Source organism: Oncorhynchus mykiss, chromosome 13 (assembly GCF_013265735.2).
Source record: "Oncorhynchus mykiss isolate Arlee chromosome 13, USDA_OmykA_1.1, whole genome shotgun sequence".
NCBI lineage: Eukaryota > Metazoa > Chordata > Actinopteri > Salmoniformes > Salmonidae > Oncorhynchus > Oncorhynchus mykiss.
In genome coordinates this window covers 34,567,406-34,580,922 of record NC_048577.1, presented here as the reverse complement: position 1 = coordinate 34,580,922, position 13,517 = coordinate 34,567,406, and the positions used below count along the sequence as shown (strand labels likewise).

The following is a 13,517-nucleotide window of genomic DNA, read 5'->3' as shown; positions in this document are numbered from 1 at the left end:
AGTTGAGGAACAATGGGAAGGTAATTCTGCTTTGAAGTTGATAATCTTGTAACCCAATTTTTGAGAAAATGGCCCTTGAATGTTCTGGTACACCTACTGGAGAGCTCTTCTTTGCCTACAACAGTGGAGGCTCCACAGAGGAGAAAGGGGAGGACCATCCTCCTCAGTGAATTTCATAAAAATACAAATAGTGAAACATTAAAAAAGTTATCCTTTTTCGATAAAACTATACACATATATATTCAAGTCACCAAATAATTGATTAAAACACTGTTTTACAATGAAGGTCTACAGTAGCCTCAACAGCAGTCTGTAGGTTAGCACCATGGTTTAGCCGGAGGACAGCTAGCTTCCATCCTCCTCTAGGTACATTGACATCAATATAAAACCTAGGAGCATCGTGGTTCTCACCCCTTTCCATAGACTTACACAGTAATTATGACAACTTTCAGAGGACGTCCTCCAACCTTTCAGAGCTCTTGTAGCATGAACTGACATGTTGTCCAACCAATCAAAATATCAGAGAATGAATTTAGTACTGCAAGCATAACTTACAGCTAGCTAGCACTGCAGTGCATAAAATGTGATGAGTAGTTGACTCAAAGAGAGAGAAAGACAATAGTTGAACAGTTTTGAACAAATTAATTTATTCCAAAATGAAGAAGAAGCGAGAGAGAGAGCTACCTATATTTGTTTGTATTTCTTCATACTCTCACTTTCACTTAGCTACTGAATGCAACTAGCTAGTTTAGCCTACTCACGCTCAAACAGAGAGGGATGCTATGTTAGCTAGCTGGCTATGGCTATCCAACACTTGAACTCTTCCAAGTCAAGGTAAGCTTTTGATTTTATTAATTTCTTGCCACCGGGGCCTGCCGGTGTAACTGCTAAACTGTTTTCTGACTGTACAATGTACTGCATGATTGTAGAGGGTTTACTAACACGTTAGTTCTTGTAGCTATGTTGACTATGAAGTGATAACGATGTAGGCTGTGTGCAGCGGTTATAGCGGTCATGTTATGAGGGTTTGGCTTGGAAAGTTTTTTTTTGTCTAGTCGCAGATTGCTGATGTGTTGTGCACTGAAGTCCACAAGCGAAGGAAAAAGGTGATAGGAGGAGAGTGCGTAGATAGTTGCTGTTTTCATGTGGCTGCTATGAAAGTGAATTGTGTTTGCGTATGATCAGGGGTATATTTATTCCGCCAATTGTGTTCAAAAACGTTTCTTAAACGGAAGCAAACGGAACGAAAATACCTGAATTTGTCCAGTAGAAATTCTCATTTGCAACTGTTGGACTGATGATTACTCCCTAGATCGGCTAGTTGAAGGCAAGAGTGTGCAAGGCATGTCACGCCTGCTCCCAATCTCCCTCCCTGGCGCTCGAGGGAGCCGGGCTTTCCTGCACTATGCACTCCTGCCACCATCATTATGTACACCTGCTTCACTCGTCATGCGCATCAGCGATTCATTGGACTCACCTGGACTCACCTGTGTTATTACCTCCCCTATATCTGTCTGTTCCCCAGCTCTGTTCCCCGCTTCAGCATTGATTGTCATATGTCGTTGTTTTACCCGGTTCTGACGCTGTTCCTGTCCTGTCCCAGATAACATTTTCATTCATAGGCTATGTTGTAGCAACCTCGTGATGGGTACAGGGAAAAATCAAGTAAACCTATCGATGTTACATTGAGCTGGGTGAATGAAATATGAATGACAGTCATCCAATATGCTGTAATAGAAATAAGGCCATGCTCATAAAAGAAAATGATCATCCTCCCTCACCTTGGACCGGACCGACCGCCACAGGTCTACACCCATTCAGTATCATTCACACCCTCTTAAGCCTTAGCCTCACCCATCTCTTTAAGGATTCAGATTTAAGGCCATGTGCTAAACAGAGTGAGTTAGGTAGTGTAGTAAACATCCAAACATTTCAAGACTAAAAGTGGTGAAAGTAGTAGCAAAAATACACTTTATCTAGTCCTTGACCTATATCCTAATCCAGTGTTTCCCCAAGTACCCCCAACAGTACACATTTTCATTGTAACCATGGAGAAACACACCTCATTCAACTCATTGAGGGCTTGATGATTAGTTGACAAGTTGAATCAGGTGTGCTTGTCCAGGGTTACAATACAAATGTGTACTATTGGGGATACTCGAGGATCAGGGTTGGAAAACACTGTCCTAATCTGACTTTGCCGCAGGTCATGTTGTTATTCACATTATTGTCTCTGGTTAACAAACACTATTTCAAATAAAATCTATGTTTATTTGTCACATGCACAGGATACGTAAGGTGTGAACTGTACAGTGAAATGGTTACTTGCGTATTTGCATAGTAGCAATATCAAAAATAGAAAGTATCCAGATAAATATTCTATAAATATTTTATAGTTATTAGATGACTCCTACCCAGACACACTTGTCTAAATTGATGGACATGTGAAAGAAATGCTATAACCAACCCCCAGCCACAGCTATCTAAGTGGACGGGTCACTATTGTTTAGACATGTACACATGTTCATGAAATACTGTACAATAGATGACTGTAATCACCACCAGATACACTTGTCTAACTTGATAGGGCATGTAATCATCTGACGAAGTGGAGTCTTTTGTTTAGACATGTAGCTAGCTAGCTAAACAATGTGCCTAATGGTGCTTTCAAGACAACTGGAAACTTGGAAAAATGCGAGGTCAAATCATCACGTCAGTGATCTTCAGATCCTAAAATTGGGGCTCTAGAAAGAGGCCCGAGTCACGGAGTTGGAATTCCAAGTTGGATGACCGTTCAAAATTATTTTTCCCTGTCGGAGTATGCTTTTTTCTGAGTTCCCTGTTATCTTGAACGCCCTGAAGTCGGAAGTCGGAGATTTCCAAGTTCCCAGTTCAGAGTTCCCAGTTGTTTTGACCATGGAAATAATCCCAAACCATACTACTAGAAATACAAACTGATTGTGATAGCTAGCCAACATGCATGAATCTGCAGGTAGCTAAAGCTAACTAACTAGGTTCAATGTTAGCTAGCTAGCTAACATTAGGCTATAACTAGCTATGCAAAAACATTTCTGAGATACAAATAATATTACTACACAGATCATACACATAATGTTAGCTAGCTAATAGTATGCTTTAACTTTCAATGAAAATTACTTTCTGACAAAGTTAGAAACGTAAAATATCTGAAAATGTAGCCTACTAGACTAGTTTGAAGATGTAACCCGGAGACAGGTGTTTTCTGTGTTCTCTTTTCGACTCCCCTCCGCATATGTGTAAAAAAATGCCAGGATTTTCTCCATCTCCTGAGCTATCATCCTCTGCTTCCACCGGGCATTCCCACATCTTCCATGACAACAACACTGTTGATTGCCGTTTCTTCCCCATCACTGTCATCAGAAGGCTCTACAATGTCTGCTTCAATGAAAATGTTTTTACCTAAATCAGGTATTTCCTCGTCGTCTGATTCATTTTCAGAGTCAGAGAGAGTCGACGTGGCACGATCGTCCTCCAGAAGGTAATTCCATTGCAACATTTTCCCACTGATCTTCGTCCATAGTGCCTGTTAATTTCAGGGTAGCTCTTTTTGCAGTTCTTCATGACATCTTTCAAAAAAGACACAGTAGAAAGGATTATCTACACATACTGAGCAGCTCATGTTATAGACGGAAGCCTGCTACATGGCAGACCAACCCAAACTCATCTCTCGGCATGTCCTATCCATTATCTCAGGCAATCATGGCTAGCGAGAAGGTTCCTGTCTTTTTCTGTGGCTAAACCAACCAGGTTCCTAATTGAACAATTGTATTTGTACTTACAGATGGCATACACGTTTGTTATTAAGGCACATGAAAGTTCACATGTTCCAGAAGGCAAAAATGTTCTGCCAAAAAAGGCATTTTGATAAAAAAAAAACATATTGTGTATATACAGTATTATGGTCCAATGGCTGTATGTTTTTGTGTGTATTTGTCAGTATTTTGTGTGTGTGTGTGTGTATATATATATATATATATATATATATAGCGTGAGAACAGAGCAGTGTCGATAGTGGTTAAGAGACATGACCTCAGATTATCCGGTGCTGTGTTTTATCAGGGTTTTTTGAGGGGAAGGGTGACATATTGCAGTCCACAATGCCATCCCCTGAGGCTGTCTCACACGCACTCCACACACACACACACACACACACACACACACACACACATATAGATGCACACATACAGACACACACACACACACACACTTTTATCTCTATCTGACAGAGCCAGTTTCTCTCTGGTCAAGGAACAGCTCCCACAGGATCTAAGAAGAAAGGAGGGCTGCAGGGAGAGGAGTAGAGGAGAGAGGAAGACAGGCAGAGATAGAGACAGATCTAGACAGACAGAGAGCGGGAGGCTGGAGACAGAGGGTGGAGAGATGGAGATGATGAAAGGACTTAGACTTGTTGAAAGACAGAAATGAGGTGGTCGCCAAAGGAGGAAAACATGTCTTGTTCAGAATCTTTTTTACCAATAATGGTTTTGTGCTAAAATGTAGCATGCAATGTCAGTGGGGAGAATTGCAGTTAAATAAGCACCATTTCAATCCCTGCTTTGTCGCTGTGAAAGAAAAGTAGCGCGTGCATGTGTGTGTGTACATGTGTGTTTGCATACACGCATGTGTGTGTGTACGGTGTGTGTGTTCAGGCAAGCCCCAGTAGTCTATAACCCGTGTGTCTCCAGTGAGAGGATGTGTACCGAGCCAGGCCCCTCCAGTGAGCCAGTCGAATCCTTTCAATTGATGCCTCGCTCAGAATATTGAAGGCCCTGTCTTCTCCAATTACCGTCACTGTCTCCCCCCACCTCCTTCACTTTCCAACCTCTTCACGATCTCCTCCTCTCCGCTCTTCACTCCATCTTCCTTATCTCTCTTTGCTTTTCTCTACCATTTTCCTTTCCTGCCTAACGGTCTTTCTGCGTACTTTTCCTTTCCTCCGTTGCGCCATATCCCTCCTTCTTTTCCGACTATTTATTTTTCTACTCGTTACGTTCCCCCTATCCCTCGTCTGTCCGGTTCTCCTCTCTCTATCTCGCCTCGCTTGCCCTCGGTCCTCACCGTCTTTGAACCGCTTCCACTTTCGCACTCTCTCTGTTGCCTCGTCTTTTGCTCAGTCTGTCGGCGGCAGAGTTGGAATTGGCTGCATTGCTACGACATCCTGCAGTGCTTCAGTATGCAAAGCTGAGAAGCTGGCTGGGTTTTCACCCAGTGCAGTGACAGCATAATGTCCTCCTGGCGTCACACACCAGCAGATGAGGGGCTAAATAGTCACTGTTAGCAAACCCAGCGGGTTCATTTAGAAAACAAACCAACATCTTTTATTGGAAGAACTATGAGTTTAGGCAATAACAAGTTGCTTGATGAATTCTGTTGTGCAGTTCAGCAGCTGAGACACATTTTTGGAGGCCTCTCTCCCTCTCGCTCTCTCTCTCTCTGTCTGATCTTTGAAATCCATTTTCTTCTGGCAAGGCAGGCTAGTATCTCCAAATGTTTTCTCCTGTTGAATGTTATATTATTTTCCAGACAAGCTCTAAAGGGAATTTGGGGGATTTTCTCTGCTCCCTTCAAACAGAGGGAAAGTAAATTCTATATCCATCCGATATAGAAAATTGGATAAATGTTGCCTGTAAACATAGGCTCTAGCCCTCCGCCTCCCTCCACTATTTCTGTCTTCCTCAGTCACCCTCACTCTCTTTCTGTCACTCTTTCCTCTTTCATCGCTCCAATTCCATCCCTCTTTCTTTTCCCCTCTAGTTTATTATTTCTGTTCAATCTTCTCTGTATATTTTTCTGCTTCTTTGTCCAATTCATGCCCCCTTTCTTTCTCGCTTTCTCTCATTCCCCTCATCTTTCATTTTCTGTCTCTGAGGTCTCTGTGGTCGGGCTCAGCTCTCCATCCCATGGGCACAGTTTCAAAGTGAGCCGTTTAGGCGCTCGGCTGATTTATTTAACGCCTAGTGTGTAATCGCCACAAATCCGCCCCGCTCACCAGGAGCCAGCACTCTTTTTTTTTCTCGATCCTTCGTTTCTCTCTCTCCTCCTGTACTCATTTCAAAGTCTGTCCCCATCTTAGCCAGTGCTGAGCCTGGCATTGATTGGTGGGCCCAATGCTCTAACCATTCGGCTATCTGCCACCCCTTGTGGTAGGGGGCTGTGGGTAATATGGACTGAATGGGAGAAATAAAAACAACACTTCAAGGGAAACCTGGAGAGGGAGAAAACAAACATTCGGCCGCCTCGCCTCAGTCCCTGGAGCTTTTTTCTGGTATGAAGGAGGACTGGATAGATTGTGGAGTGTGGCTCGTGGATAAAGGGTACTGCTACAAAAATGATGTTATCTGCTGGGTAAAACGCTCGCCTCCTCATATCGCACAATCAAAGAAGAGGCTGGCTGTGGTTGGTACCAGGGGGAAGTAGCGAAACAAAGCTGGGGATGGAGCTTGAGATGGAACTTGAAAGTCCTGGTTGGAGGGTCGTTGTGAAACTCACACCACACAGCATTCCTCACAACGTTCGCAGTGTTCTTTTCCCCTTTGTAAGTTGCTATTGAAAGTCAACACGCCACAAGAGGTCACATAAGTGAAACTCTTTTCACCTTGGTTTAAAAGGACTGAGTTGATTTTGGCATGCTACATGCTACGTGCAATTTTGCCAACACAATTATATTTGTAAGCCATGTTTCTTGTTGCATAATGGACTCTCGTATCCTAGTTATCCATAAAGGGTATTCACAACCTGTGTGGAGAGAAGGATGTTGGCGAAAACCTGGTATAAAACATGTCTGCAAATTGTCACTAATTTGCTGATAAAATTTGTAAATAGAGATGCTATCAGTGGTTATGGCCAGGACGTAACCTGTCCCCCACCCTGGCATGGCCAGGACGTAACCTGTCCCCCACCCTGACATGGCCGGGGTTTAACCTGTCCCCCACCCTGGCCCCCCACAGTCCTCCAGGCACTGCACTGTAGTGAGGAAATGCAACGGAGCATTTCGATTTACTCTTGTGAAGCCTGGCTTTCTCAACCCGAACCTCGTCCATTTTTCCTTTTTTTTCCTTTGTGTGCTGCTGAGACTGCTGTTTCTCCTACCAGGGACCTTTGACCCGCTAGAGGCACTTTCTGCCATGTCCAGGCTTTTGCTCTACTGACCTTGACCTGTGAGGGGCGGCCCTAGTGGTTCCACCCACAGTGTATATCTAGCATTGGATCCACTGTACCACAATGGCCTGGATTAAAGTCGGTGTCCATCCCACGCTGCTTTTCATTTTCATTTCCTCAGCTTTAATCAACCTACAGTGAGCTAGCCACACACAACCCTCCCCCTCATACTGTTTAAAGTCATCCTCCGTCGGCTCGGGGATCTTTTCCCATTTACTCATAGCACAGGAAGGCATGCCAAAACGGATAAGGGATCTGATGAGTGAAGATAGCTCAAACCCCCCGCCTTCCTCTCTCTGAAGACCTGATGCTTTCATCGTTCCCCTCCGTCAGCTTTGAGCCCAACCTTCTGGGCCTTTAAACCACGCTTCTCCCTCGTTCTCATTTACTGGCTTGTAAACGCACACGGACATATCCTCAAGTGCATTGACTTGATACACACATAGATGCACACACACACGCACACACACACACACACACACACACACAAACGCGCACACACACATACACAGACTACAGACTAGCGTGGGAGCTGCAGACACTGCTTGCAATTAGACTATGTCAGTGAACTTGCTGCTAGTGGCTAATGACTCACTCTATCCATATGTGTGAGAGATCCTATAAGGCTAATAGCACTGAGAGAGAGAGAGAGAGAGAAACTTATGATGGTTGTTAGGTTAGCACCCCTCCCACTCACTCTGTGCTTCATTAAAATCCTACAGAGGGGACAGAGCAGAGAGGGTGGGTGGGTGGCGGTTAGGAACAGAGGGAAATTCCTTCCTCTCTACTTTTAACACAACACACCATACCACAGCTGCAGTGTCAGCCCATTTGGAAGGAAGGCATGAGAGGACAATGTGGATAGTATGGTATAAGTTAGACAACGTATTTGTTTTGTTCAGGAGACTATTACAGAATAAGCTACAGTCCAAGACGGAGTACATGTGATCATCATGTATGTTACGGTTTGTTGTGTCTTTGCGATGACTGCCCATTCGGTAGAAGGGAAGAGACCTGTGATGAAATGGTAGAAATGAGGGTTGTATAAGTCAGATTTCAGATGTGTTGTGTTTGCAGTTAAACTGGATGTTGTTGTTGTTGTCGTTTTTTAAAATTGATTTGAGAGTTTAACATGTCATATTGTGCAGCTTACGGTCCTCTGAATGAGACGTTTTTGAAAGGGAGAGCTTAATCACTATAAAGGTTCATTTCTATTGTCTCTCGTTCAGTCTCAATAGAGAAACCTTCATCCCTCAACCTTCCCAAGAGCACTTGATATGAGCTATTGAGCTGGCAAATCACATCCAGGAACAAGGTCCAACGGATCCACGACAATGTCGACCAAAAAAAATCCGATAAGAGAGCCCTTTGTCAACATTTACGGACTTAGACGTAAAAACCGATTCAGAGAACCTAGAACAGTGTTACACTTGATAGTGATTGGGCTTCGTCATGGTCTTCCTTCGCTCACTAGTTTTCTCTCTGAACTAACCTCTGAAAGAAGGTAGATCAGAGGAGGTGTGTGTGTGTGTGTGTGTGTGTGTGTGTGTGTGCGTGCGTGCGTCGCGTATACACTTTACCAACCCAAACACTGTTTTCCTTTCAGCTCAGCTCTGCAGTGCACACATAGGAGCAGGATTTAATGTACCTCTACCTCTCTATTGATTTAATCACAGTTGGTTGCGGAGTAGCTCTGCTTTGCCGTGTTGATCGCTTTGGCGAAAAGGTGAAACGCTGCTTTCCTACGAAATAATTACCAAGCGCATGGGGGAGCAGGGCGGAGCAGGTGCGGCATGGGAGCTGACATTGTCGTCAAAAACAACTCCCACAGCGCTCTGGAACTAGGAAGGAATCGTAACCACGGTGACAAAGTACTGTAAATATGCCACAAAAGCTGAGGGAAGCGCTAGAATGTTTCCCATCTTCGTGGATCTTTGACTGGATATGTCGGCTAAATCATTTGGCTTTAGTTAGCCTGTGATTTGGGTGCGCTTCTACCGGGACCCATATGGGGAAGTACGTCTGAGATTGAATGTGTGGCCATGTGTAAATTCCATTTCCACTATGTCGAGACTGACACCTTTACAGTGTTGGTTCGTGACCAGCTGTAGACATGTTCCCGATATATCTCCTCTGTGTAATTCAATAATACATGACTCTCCTCACTCTCTCTCCGTGTTTACGCAGCAATTTCATATTTCATGAGCCTCTGATACCTCCAGAAGGTCACTATGCAGTCGGGACAGAAAAAGCATTCAAGGTTTGTCAGAAGCTGCTACAGTATGTAAATCAAAAGAATCACATCTTGGTCAAAAACCACGATCGTGCCTCAACCATTTAAAGTGTTTTTCCGGATGAACAGACAGTCAGACATTGTATTGGATATGGATGGTGCTGTAAATGTCATCCCCTGCCTGATCTGATCCAGTAGAAATGACAGCTAGACTCATCCTCCGCGACCTTCAACCTACCTTGTTAACTTTAAATGCAGGAAGTGTTGCTCCCCCCCCCCCGGATATCAATTATATGCACGTTGACATACCGCAGTGCACTGTACACATATGCACACACACACACACACACACACTTAATCTCGTGCACACAAACACACACCACAGCGCCCCACCGTGACACTCACAGAATCCATCATGGATATTAGCAGGGGGTTCGATCTCTCCCGTGTTTACGTTTCATCGTTCTCTCATCATTCCCCGGGATCCCCATTCCTGCCGTCAGATGTCCTGATGTTCTGTGGGCTGACAGCCTCCATCCACCAGAGAGAAAGCAGAAGCACTATCGATCCCTGCCTTGCGCCTTCCCATTGATTTATCTGCAGGTGGCACGTTCAGGGTCTTATGGATTCAGTAGGATGCCATTCGGCCTGTAATAAAGACCACCTACAACAAACAAAAACATTTTGATTGCTCACTGTGAAGGTTATTATACATTTTTTACTCTGAAATGAATGTATTTACATTCGTAATGATGTCTGATGTAGCGATGTAGCGGTACTCAAATGAAAAAAATCTATACTTTTAGAACACAAGGCCGGCACTAGAAAAAAATATGCTGAATTGCTAGATTGCCCCAGATACAGTATACTATTCAGTTAATAAAAAAACAAGTGCCATTTAAGATTCATTTATTTACACCGTAATATCAACTGGTACCGGTACCGAGTCAATGTGCGGGGGTACAGGTTAGTTGAGGTAATTTGTAAAGTGACTATGCATAGATCAAAAACAGCGAGTAACAGCAGTGTAAGAACAAGGGGGTCAATGTAACGAGTCCGACTGGCCATTTGATTAATTGTTCAACAGTCTTATGGCTTGGGGGTAGAAGCTGTTAATGAGCCTTTTGGTCCTACATTTGGCACTCCGGTACCGCTTGCCGCGTGGTAGCAGAGAGAAAAGTCTATGACTTGGGTGACTGGAGTCTTTGAACATTTTTTGGGCCTTCCTCTGACACCCCGTAGTATATAGTAACCTCAACAGTGGCGCTTGCTTGTAGAAGCATATGGCGGTGCAATGACATAGCCTTGTTTTGTTAATTTGGCAGACAAGACGCTCTTGTTTCCCTAGCCCTTATCACAGTCAAGACACACCTATTTTATATTTTTATATATGAAAAACATGATGTAATATAACAGAATAATATGTTTCTTAAGGAAAAAAGTTGCCAGCGCGAAGTGATGCGCATCTTGCGTCTGGAACAGTTATTCTCAAAGAGTGTTTTTGTGTTGCTTCTCTTGCGTTCAGTGCCAGCAGAGTCAGGGTATATGCAGCAGTTTGGGCCGCCTGGCTCGTTGTGAACAGTGTGAAGACCATTTCTTCCTCAAAAAAAAAAGACCGTAATTAATTTGCCAGACTTTTACATAATTATGACATAACATTGAAGGTTGTGCAATGTAACAGCAATATTTCGACTTAGGGTTGCCCCCCATTCGATAAAATACGGAACGGTTCCCTATTTCACTGAAAGAATAAACATTTTGTTTTCGAAATGATAGTTTCCGGATTTTACCATATTAATTAATGACCTCAGGCTCATATTTCTGTGTGTTTATTATATTATAATTAAGTCTATGATTTGATATTTGATAGAGCAGTCTGAGCGGTGGTAGGCAGCAGCACGCTCGTAAGCATTCATTCCAACAGCACTTTCCTGCGTTTGCCAGCAGCTCTTCTCAATGCTTGAAGCACAGCGCTGTTTATGACTTCAAGCCTGTCAACTCCCGAGATTAGGCTGGCAATACTAAAGTGCCTATAAGAACATCCAATAGTCAAAGGTATAAGAAATACAAATGGTATAGAGAGAAATAGTCCTATAATTCCTAAAATAACTACAACTGTCAGCGATTGGGTGCAGAGATGTAGCGGAGTCGGACACAACTGAGTTTACTCAAAAAGTCAATAAAAAATTCCAAATAGGAACATACATACACACTAGCACAATCAACAACCACTAAAGACACCAACAATCACGGACAGAACAGAAATGTGAACCAGAGGTTTAAATAAGGAACATAATATGGGAATTGAAACCAGGTGTGTGTAATACAGACAAAACAAAACGAAACTGAAACATGGATCGGTGGTGACTAGAAAGCCGGTGACGTCGACCGCCGAACACCACCCGAACAAGGAGAAGGGCCGACTTCGGCGGAAGCCGTGACAACAACCTAAAACTTCTTAGCTAGGAATATTGAAGACTCATGTTAAAAGGAACCTCCAGCTTTCATATGTTCTAATGTTCTGAGCAAGGAACTTAAACGTTAGCTTTTTTACATGGCACATATTGCACTTCTACTTTCTTCTCCGACACTGTGTTTTTGCATTATTTAAACCATATGGAACATGTTTCATTATTTATTTGAGACTAAATTGATTGTATTTATGTATTATATTAAGTTAAAATAAAAGTCTTCATTCAGTATTGTTGTAATTGTCAATATTACGAATATACAGTTGAAGTCAGAAGTTTACATACACCTTAGCCAAATACATTTAAACTCAGTTTTTCACAATTGCTGACGTTTAATCCTAGTAAAAATTCCCTGTTTTAGGTCAGTTAGGATCACCAGTTTATTTTAAGAATGTGAAATACCAGAATAATAGTAGAGATAATTATTTATTTCAGCTTTTATTTCTTTTATCACATTCCCAGTGGGTCAGAAGTCCACATACACTCAATTAGTATTTGGTAGCATTGTGTCACGTATTAACAAGGTGGGTGGAATCAGGCGCAGAGAGCAGGTGCAGTGAGTCGAATGTTTATTCTCCGGAACCAAACACGGTCAACCCAAAATACAGGGTGAAATAATCCAACACAGGATTAAATGTATCGGAGCAAATAACACAATATGTATTCACGAAAACACATGAAACCAAAACAATCCCGCACGAAACAAGGGCGGGACAACCTACTACATATAAGGACGTCAATAAACTAAAATACACACAGGTGAAACTAATAAGACAAAACCAACAGACAAACGAAAAAGGGATCGATGGTGGCTAGTAGGACGGTGACGACGACCGCCGAGCACCGCCCGAACAGGCAGGAGAGCCAACTTCGGCGGAAGTCGTGACAGTACCCCCCCCCCCTGACGCGCGGCCCCCGCAGCGCGCCGCCACCGTCCTCGTGGACGACCCGGAGGACGAGGTGCTGGGCGATCCGGGTGGAGGCGGTGGAAATCTCTCAGGAGAGAAGGGTCCAAAATGTCCCTCACCGGAACCCAGCATCTCTCCTCCGGACCGTACCCCTCCCAGTCCACGAGGTACTGTAGGCCCCCCACCCGGCGTCTCGAATCCAGAATGCCCCGAACTGTGTACGCCGGGGACCCCTCGATGTCCAGGGGGGGCGGAGGGACCTCAGGCACCTCACCTTCTTGCAGGGGACCAGCCACCACCGGCCTGAGGAGAGACACATGAAACGAGGGGTTAATACGGTAATACCTAGGAAGTTGTAACCTGTAACACACCTCGTTTATTCTCCTCAGGACTTTGAACGGCCCCACACACTGCGGCCCCAGCTTCCGACAGGGCAGGCGGAGGGGCAGGTTCCGGGTCGAGAGCCAGACCCTGTCCCCCGGTGCAAATACGGGGGCCTCACTGCGGTGCTGGTCAGCGCTCCTCTTCTGCCGTTCGCCCGCTAACCGTAGTGAGTCCTGAACGGCTTTCCATGTGTCCTTGGAGCGCTGTACCCATTCCTCCACCGCAGGAGCCTCGGTCTGGCTCTGATGCCATGGGGCCAGGACCGGCTGGTAACCTAACACACACTCAAAAGGAGACAAGTTAGTTGAGGAGTGGCGTAGGGAG

At 44.2% G+C, this 13,517-nt stretch overlaps 1 protein-coding gene across 3 annotated transcripts in view; it reads left to right on the top strand.

Annotated features, from left to right (window-relative positions):
* Positions 1-13,517, top strand: part of LOC110486185 (junction plakoglobin) — an 81,550-nt gene that overhangs the window by 15,970 nt on the left and 52,063 nt on the right. Inside the window, exon 2 of one of the 3 annotated variants that reach the window (XM_036940846.1) lies at positions 3,478-3,517. The exons of the other annotated variants lie outside the window; for them this stretch is intronic. The gene's annotated coding sequence lies outside the window, so the exon portion shown is untranslated. The remainder of the gene's footprint in view (positions 1-3,477; positions 3,518-13,517) is intronic. 3 annotated transcript variants of the gene reach the window in all.